Here is a 7,321-nt window from a genome sequence, read left to right as displayed (position 1 = left end):
AGCAATACACTCCAAATAAATCTAAACCGTGCTCGGCTCCGTTTCAAATGCACACACGCATGCACTGTCACGATCTAACGCACTATAAATGCCAGATTTTTAAAAACAAATAGGCCTACCTGAATGCAAAAATTAAAAAATCGGTCATTTTCCGGAACAGGATCCAGCAGGATCAAACTAGTACTGGTCATAAAACTCAGATAAAAATGGTTAATGTGAGCAACAGTGTGTTTTGCTGCAGCAGCGCTGATGGTAATGGTTTTCACTGACTGTGCAGCGCAGCCAGCCCACACGCCACGGTTAGGTTTGGGATAATTTTATTTTAAATGCAATAATGTCAGTTGAAAACATTGCAATTGTGTTTTAAAATACAACAACGAGCACCACGGAACCATTTACTATATCCAGAAGAACTGTGGCAATATCTCCAAAACGCTTCAAGAAACCTGCAAAGCTACAGTACTGTGCAAAGTTTTAGGCACTTGTGTAAAAATGCTGTAAAGTGAGGATGCCGTCACAAAAATATGCCATAAATAGATTTTATTAATTTAACTTCTATTAACTTAACTAAATCAACATTTGGTGTGACCACACTATGCGTTAAAAAAAGCTTTTGCTCTAGGTGCACTTGTGCATTGTTTTTCACGTAGCTTTGCAGGTAGGTTTCTTGAAGTGTCTTGGAGACATTGCCAGTGTGTTTCTGGATTGAGTCTGTCTCAGTTTTGTTCTGTTTCTTCATGTCATTCCAGACAGACTGGATGATAGTGAGATGTGGAGCACTGACTGTTGTCAGAATCCTTGTGCAAACAAAAATCTCGCTATTATTATTACATTTTATGTTATTACATTTAGATTATTACAATTAGGAATGTCCAGATCCGATCACGTGTTCGGAAATCGGGGCCCGATCACGTGGTTTCAGACTCGATCGGAATCGGACGTTACCTCCCGATCAGGACTCGGATATATATGTATATATATTCTCATTATTTTTTAACACATCTCTAGTTATGCAGTGGCACAGAGTTAGACCCTTTTGACTCCACACAGAAACAGCAACTCGTGCGGCATGACATCAGCAGAGACGCTATTGGTTAAATGCCGGCAAAGTAGAACACGGAAGCAGCTTGAAGCGGAAAGCGCGAGTATGTCTGCGGTCTGGAGGTATTATAAAGTTGATGACAACAACATTGCCATAGCAAACTGTGAGATATGTAAACTTGGGATTGCAAGAGGTGGAAAGGAAAAGGCTACATTTAACACAACAAACCTGATACGGCTCCTCAAAAACAAACACCTGACACAATACAGCGAGTTTACCCAGGCAACCCAGCCGAAGAGGAGTCAGCTCATGCTGCAGGAGAGTTTGAAGAGGAGAGAAAAAATGCCCCATGACAGCGCGAAGGCGCAGGACATCACAGCCAAGATAGCACAAATGATCACAATGAGTGACCTGCCATTCGCCTTTGCAGAGAACCCTGGATTTCTTATGCTTATGAAGCACGTAGAACCTCGATTTGAAATGTCTCGCCACTATTTCACAGAGAAAGCTCTGCCAGCCCTTTATAAGAAGATTTCTGACAAACTACTTGTCCTGTTATCAGATGTACCCCATGTTTCGTTCACCACAGACATCTGGAGTTCGTCCGTAGCTCCCATGTCTCTACTATACCCTACTGCACAATGGATTGACTCAAGTATTGTTTTACGCCGTGCAACCCTACATGTTCAGGAATTTCGCAGATCGCACACCGCAGAGCGCATCCAGCAATCGATGGAAAAGATGCTAAACAACTGGGGAATTGACGAGCAACGGGTCCACGCAATTTTGCGTGACAACGCAGCAAATATGAAGAAAGCTATGAGGGATATGGGGGTGCCGGTATGGGCTGTGTTGCCCATTCCTGTCAACTCTGTGTGCATGAGGGCCTGCTGTCTCAGCGCAGCATGACAGAGAACCTGGCCAATGCAAGGAAGATTGTAGGCCATTTTAAACACTCCCCGTCGGCCTACTCTTGACTAGAAGACATACAGATGGACCTAAATATGGATATAAAGCTCCTACAGCAAGATGTACAGGTGAGATTCCTCTCGTAACATACTTTAATGTATTTCTATTTTATTATTATTTCCCATACACTTGATTTAGTAAGCCACTAATACATTATGTGCTCTGCACCTAATTTGCCCAAAAATAAAGTGAATCATGTTATCTTATGTGCAGACATGATGAAACAGCAGCCTCTACATGCTGCAGAGCCTACTGCAACAAGAACGTGCTATTAGTGTCTTTGCAGCTGAGCGCACTCTACCAGCATCACTGACACCTCACCAGTGGGAGCTGATGAATAAGGACTGCTGATGTGCTATCCCCCTTTGAAGAGCTGACCATGGGATGTGAGCAGGGAGACTGCAACTGCAGCTGATGTGATCCCTGCCATAACAGGTAATTTGTTTTTTTATTTATTACTTTATACTTTAACATTTGTTGATGTTGTTTAAAACAAACTATAATCCCATGCATTCATTAAGTCATTCATTCACTCATTGAACAATGAAATAAAATAAAAACAATGAAGAGGACTCTGCTGGAGGCAGTGGAGAAGCGCTTTGCTGATGTTGAAAACTGAGCCACTCTTCTACATCGCCACTCTTCTAGATCCCAGATACAAAGATGGGCAAGTATAGTAAAATTAAAATGCACCATTTGTACATCATGTTTATATAAAGTCATCACCAGACACCAGTATTAAGCCAATTTATTTTTTACTTCCTTTTTAATTTAGTTTTGGGTAATTTAGTTCTAAGTGTAGCCAAGTGAAGAAATTTAATAGAACTTAACGTCGAGCATAAATTGGTTGTGGGTCCTTTAAGAAACTGTGTTTGCAACACTTGCTTTGCGGCACTCCCGCATGTATCGCATGTGCACGTTTTTTTAGGTGTGAGCAGAGCAGCAAAAGCAAACTAGTGCTCTGGGTTTGGTGCCATTATCCTGATTTTTGGCAAGGACGTTTATGGATTGCATGTGTGAGGTGGATCGGGTTTGATCACGTTTTGGGACACGTGCAAAGACTGGCCTCTACCGTATTTCATTTTCTTTTTTTTTACTCCATTTAATTTCACTCAAGAGCAATTCAGGAAGACTAAAATTTCCTATATCTGTACCCTGAACATTTTGAAGGTTGAGACTGTTTCAGGTCTGAATTTCTCACATTTTGAAATCAGTGCTTGATCTCTTGTTTTTGTCAAATAAGCACAACAGAGACCTAAGGTTTACTTTATTTGATTTGTTTTTTTTTTTTCATCAGTACTTACTCCCATTGATCGCTGTCCTTCTGAGAGACAGCTGTCAGAATAAAACCCCTAAAATATATTTTTTGTATTGTGTGGTGTTTCCTTACAAACCATGGCCCACATTTTGGTACCAGGAGTGGGGTATCTGACTGTTGGGAGTCTATAGGTCAGTTTTTTTTTTGCTAACTTAAGCAGAGAGCCAACCAGCGTCTTATATTTATGTACAGAGAGAAACGTCACATACAACCATTCAGTGGTGATTTGAACAAAGATGGGAGATATGGTTGACGAGTTTATTGAAGAGGTAGAGAGGGTGATGCATGCTAGCAGTCAGACTATGGAGGACCAGTTATACTTTGTCCTCTCACTTCTAAAAGGGGCAGCTTTAGAGGAGGTCAGATTGCGAATGGGGAAAGATGCAAAACATCCATGTGACATTTTTGAATATCTGAGAGCAGCTTTCAGAGAAAAGCGTAGTGTATCTCAGCTATTGCAAACCTTCTATAGCCGTAAACAATTAGAAGGGGAGGAGATTCGTGCCTACTCCCATGCACTGTCCCAGATTCTGAACTCTATACAGAAACAATCAGCAAATGCAGTGGCAAAATGCGAGCATGGCAATTCGAGACCAATTCATTGAGGGGCATTAGAGATGCTAGCCTTAGGAGAGACCTTCGGAAGCTGGTTAGAGAGAAGCCAGAGTCAAACACTTATTGAAGTGTGAGATAAAGCTCTCACGTGGTCTTTAGAAGATCCCAAGCCTCGTGTCCCAAAAGTAATCAGCAATCGAAGTGTTGTGTCTGAGACCGTTGAAGCCCAGTGTGCTGCTGTTGCACCTGAAACTGAAACAGTCTTGAAACAGTCTTGAAGAAGTTTTGAAAAATTGTAGCAGAACAAGGAAAGGCTATAGGAGAGCTAACCCAAGGTGTGGAGGAAAACTCACCACACAGTGCTTCAAGTCAGAGCCTGTAACCCAAAGCAACCCCAAGGTGCAGCCAAGGTTTACAGATGATGGGCAGCCAATTTGTTTCCGGTGTAATGGTGTATGACACATTGCTAAGAGGTGCATGAGAAAGAAACAAACAGGCTGTTACAGAGCAATGCTACTAGCTCTGGATCCCAGGGAAACACCCACCCTCGGTTGCTGTGAGCCAGGCAATGCGAGGGCTGTCAGTTGGCTCAACTACTGTAGATACTAGTCGTGATAGACTACTTGAACATGCTGTTGGAAAATGTCCAATTGCTAATCTCAAAATAAATGGGGTGTGAGTGACAATTGTCTGCTGGATACGGGAAGTAAAGTCAGCACTATTTCTGAGTTTTTTTTTCAGGGAACACCTGTGTGGTGAGGATAAAGATATGCTCTCAACATCAGGGTGGCTGAAAATAACTGCTGCCAATGGTTTGGACATTATCTTGGTTACCTTGAGTTGAAAGTTGAAACCATGGGTATTGTCCTTTCTGAATGTGGCTTCCTCGTAGTCAGAGACACACTGAACTCCCCTCTTGTACCAGCACTAATTGGCATGAATATTATCAGCAGATGCAGACAACTGGTACATGCAGAGTTTGACACCACCCATGGTGGGAAATTGCAGTCTAATTGGAGAGAGGCATTTCAACAACTGCACCATGCAAGTATCCAAGAGAAGAGGACAGACATTTGTTTAGCTGGAAAAGACATGGTACACATACCTGCTTCTTCAGTTGCGACTGTGCTGGCTAAACGCACAAAACATATGTCACGTGATGGCTCATTTGACTACCTACTAGAGCCATTGAATGTACCATTACCAGGTGGATTAATTGTTGTTCCCTGTCTGGTGGCCGCAGGGAAACAGTTGTTTCCTGTGCAAGTGGTGAATCTTTCCGCAGAGGACATCTGGTTGCGGCCCCGAACCAGGCTTGGGACTGTAACTCACATTGAAAGTTTGAAATTAAATGAGACATGTGAGGTTAAGTTCCAGCGAATTTCAGCTGATACTGAGGAAATCACTGTTAACACCAAAAGTGATCAGGTATTGGAGAACAGCTCAAAAGACTTCTTCTCAGCAAGCTCCATATCGGTGGTACCCTTGAGCAGCAAACAGAGCTGTGTGATTTGTTAATGCAGTATTCTGATGTGTTCGCTCTCGAGGATGAAGATCTTGGTTTTCACTGATAAGGTGCAACATGAGATCCATGTAACCGATGATATTACAGTGACAGCCTTACAGGCGTATACCACCCACACAGTACAAGGAAGTTAGAGAACATATCAGTAAGCCTCTCAAGAGAGGAGTGATCTGAGAAAGTAACAGTGCTTTTGCTTCACCTATTGTATTGGTGAGAAAAACGGATGGTAGCCTCAGGCTATGCGTTGACAATAGACAGCTCAACTCCAAGACACAACGAGATGCATTCCCTTTACCTAGGATCGATGAGAGTTTTGACACACTTCAGGGGAGCAACATTCTTCTCTTCGATTGACCTGGCGAGTGGATTTCATCAGGTTGCCATTCATGAACGTGACAGACATAAGACCTTTACAACTCCATTTGGAATTTTTGAGTGAGGTTGGAAATAGTCTTTAAGAGGTTAAAGGAAAACAGGTCTCAAAGTCAAGCCTGAGAAATGCTACTTCCTACAACAGGAATTAATCTTCTTAGGTCATCAAGTCTTAGCTCAAGTAATTGTTACATATCCAGGGAAAATTGAGGCAGTAAAGGAATGGAAGGTCCCCAACACAGTAAAGGAACTGCGCTCATTCTTAGGATTCTGTAGTTACTACAGAAAGTTCATAGAGGGTTTTTCTAGAATTGCTGGTCCCCTTCATGATTTAGTGAGTCTGTGTATTACCCAGTTCGGCCAAGGGAAGAATAATTTCTGTGCTTTGTGGTCATCTGAGTGCCAATCAGCATTTGAGCTACTGAAATTGAAACTTACCTCTGCTCCTGTATTAGGGTATGCAGATTTTAGTCTCCCGTTCATCGTGGAGACTGATGCAAGCCATGAAGGCCTAGGGGCAATACTGTATCAGCAGCAGGGTGGTTGTAAGAGGGTCATTGCATTTGCAAGTAGAAGGCTTCGGAAAGCAGAAAGGAATGACCGTTACTATAGCAGCATGAAACTTTGAGTTGCTGGCTCTCAAATGGGCAATCTCCGAAAAGTTTCGAGGTTATCTGCTAGGTTCTAAGTTCATGGTTATCACAGAAAAACAACCCACTGTGCCATCTTAAAACAGCCAAACTTGGTGCAATTGAGCAAAGGTGGGTTGCTCAATTATCTGTGTTTGATTTTGAAGTTAAATACCGCCCAGGCCGACAGAATACTGCTGCTGATGCCCTCTCTAGGCAGCCTCTAGCAGGGTAGCCTACCACTCAAGACGAGTATGATGACTGTGTTGCCATCTGTAAAATAATCAGTAAAGGGACAGTCCTGGAACCTGACTTAGTAATTGCTAGTGAAAGGTGTTACAGAGTCTGACAGATTCGTGCCTTGGAATCTGGTGGAGAGGCAGACAATGATAATCAGGGAAGCATTCCTACTCTGCCAGGCTACACGACAGCAGAACTGGCAGATTTCCAGAAGAACGATCCTACCATCAGTTCTTATAGACCCTTCTGGGAGAGGAGACAGCCTTCCCATCGTGAAAGATCTCATCTATCAAAGTCTACATTATCGTTGATAAAGCAGTGGAAAAGTATCTGTGAACGAGATGGTTTGCTTTATCGTGTTGTGAATGATCAGCATCATGCTGAGTGTCAACAGCTGCTCTTACCCCGCATGTCTAAAAGAATCTGTCCTTGAAAGTGTGCATGAAAATATGCGACATCAAGGGATAAAGCGCACATCGGCCTGTTGAGGAAACGTTGTTTCTGGGTCGGCATGTATAATGATGTAGACCAATGGATCAAAAAGTGTCAGAGGTGTATCTTAACAAAGATGCCACAGCCAAGGATACATACCCCTATGAAATCCTTTCTTGCATCAAGACCCCTTGAAGTAGTGGCAGTTGATTTTACTGTGCTTGAGCCATCATCTGATG

The sequence above is a fragment of the Cyprinus carpio genome, chromosome B3 (assembly GCF_018340385.1).
Source record: "Cyprinus carpio isolate SPL01 chromosome B3, ASM1834038v1, whole genome shotgun sequence".
In the NCBI taxonomy this organism is placed as follows: domain Eukaryota; kingdom Metazoa; phylum Chordata; class Actinopteri; order Cypriniformes; family Cyprinidae; genus Cyprinus; species Cyprinus carpio.
The sequence above is the reverse complement of the archived record's forward strand: the minus strand, read 5'-3'. Positions refer to the sequence as shown.